At 39.0% G+C, this 2,033-nt stretch overlaps 1 long non-coding RNA gene across 1 annotated transcript; it reads right to left on the bottom strand.

The window, feature by feature from the left end:
- Positions 1 to 488: 488 nt before the first annotated feature.
- Positions 489 to 1,623, bottom strand: LOC133391718 (uncharacterized). The gene is made up of 2 exons (XR_009765177.1): positions 1,220 to 1,623; positions 489 to 1,136 (listed from the first exon to the last, which is right to left on the bottom strand). It is a non-coding gene; the product is annotated as an uncharacterized LOC133391718 (long non-coding RNA).
- Between the last annotated feature and the right edge of the window lie 410 nt (positions 1,624 to 2,033).

Below are 2,033 nucleotides of genomic sequence, written 5' to 3'. Positions count from 1 at the left end.
TTGTTTGTTTTTTTATTATTCGGGAGGGACGGCTTTACCGTATTGCTTTAAAATTAGCTTGTATTAATGTAAATAGAATTAGGCTATATAGATTATATTTAGATATGTTGAATTTTGTTGACCATGTATTAGAACTGTTAACAAAAATAAATATGAAAAAGAAGCATGTAACAAATAACACAATGAAACGACCTCGGCCACGCGCCAGCCCTTCTGAGAGCCCTGCTCAATCGACTGCTCTCTACGCACGTCATAAGTGCACGAAACATACTCAGTTACATCCGCTTAAATTATTAAACAAGCATATTGCAATGCAGAAATTGTATTTGTACAATTCGTCACGTTCGTACAATCATGTTAAATATATTTTTTCTCTTGCATGTGTGTGATTTTATTTGCAATAAAATGAACGAACGAAAATTAAAAAAAAAACTGTTAAAACGCCTTTTTATAAATTTTCAAAACTTAAATAAAGTTCACATATCAACTTCAAATGACTATGAAGAATTCTGTTTATTTGCAACCACGCCTTTCTCTAAGAGAAAAAAATCGTTTTTAGTCGTTAATCGCTTCTTACTTCTTAAAACAATTTCATTATATTGGTCTGCGCTGCCATTGCTATTTTCTTACGCTTGGTCTTGATAGACCCTTCCAGCTGCATTCGGGAACGAATTTGCGATCGAACACTAGATCAAACGTGCCGTGCAAGCGATTTTCAACATTGAGCCGATGTACAGATGCATGGATTCCCTTCTTCATATTTTGAAAATCATCATCACTTGCCAATGCATTTTCAAAAACAGATAGCTCTTCGGCAGTAGATATTTTGTTCAGAGTAAACTCTTCATTATCGTTCCTACGATCCATACATTGCTGCATGGATTTCTTGATAGCAAACACAATCACAATCTTTTGATAGTGTCTACCGTAGCTAGGTTTTTTTTCATGTTTGGCGCACATCACATTCTGCACTTAAAAAAAAAATCCGTCGTTTCTTTCATTCATTTGCCGAAGCGTTGTGATGTTATGCTTCATTTGCAACTGATGAATTAGCTTGTTTGGAACTTGGCTTGGGAGTGTTTAACACGGTCGATGTATTTGGTCTCTCGTTCCTGGATGACAAGGTGCCAGCGTTTCTGTAAAAATATTTTAAAACAGAAAAAGAAAATTACCAAACTGCTTGCCTCAGTTACACGGTTTACTTGAATGCAACACTTACCCATCACGTGTCGTTTCAAAAGGAGGCCGTTCTGACATATTACCACCGACAGCGATGCATTTTCGTTAATAAACTAATGAACAGGATGCCAGGTTGCAGGTTGATTCAAGGTCACAGGGACAAGAGAAAACGTTTTTCATGTTGCATTCACACCCTTGCACTATTAGCTCTCAAATACAATTAATCTTACCATTCGCAGGCAGGACTTGCAATGTTGTGTAGCAACGAACAACATTAAATGTGACGTAGAAGCAATTTCTCCTTGAACGGAGATGTAGACATACTAAAATCGAGGTGTCCCTGGCTATCAATGATGCGAGTACGCGGTACATGAAGATGGAAATTTGATCTAGGTATCTAGGCATTTGAAGGCGTACACAGTCACTGTCGTTCCTAACTGGAGCGAATACAGGGTGTTCGAGATAAATTAGACAGTTTCTGAGGGAATAGGGAAGGAATTTTTATCAATTTTATGTTAAATATTAAAAAAAAATTCTAAAGAGTATAGCTTACCATGTTTGCCGCATTTTTTATTCGAAGTACCCCCCCTCGAAGTACGACCTTTATTCTGGCCACCAACTCCGCTTTGGTATTGCAGGACGCCCTGTTGGTGTGCGCTCAACTGTGCCCCACACAAAATAATCCATAGGATTAAGGTCAGGGGAGTTGGGTGGCCAAACGTCGGTGCTGGTGTACCGGTCGAAATTGGCATTGAGCCATCGGCGTGTTTTTACGGCCGTATGGCATGGTGCAGAATCCTGCTGCCAAACGTACGTCCGCCCATTGGCCACGGTATTGTTTTTACGATGTTCAG

Source organism: Anopheles gambiae, chromosome 2, assembly GCF_943734735.2.
Source record: "Anopheles gambiae chromosome 2, idAnoGambNW_F1_1, whole genome shotgun sequence".
NCBI lineage: Eukaryota > Metazoa > Arthropoda > Insecta > Diptera > Culicidae > Anopheles > Anopheles gambiae.
Note: the sequence above shows the minus strand (reverse complement) of the source record. Positions and strands in the feature narration are given on the sequence as shown.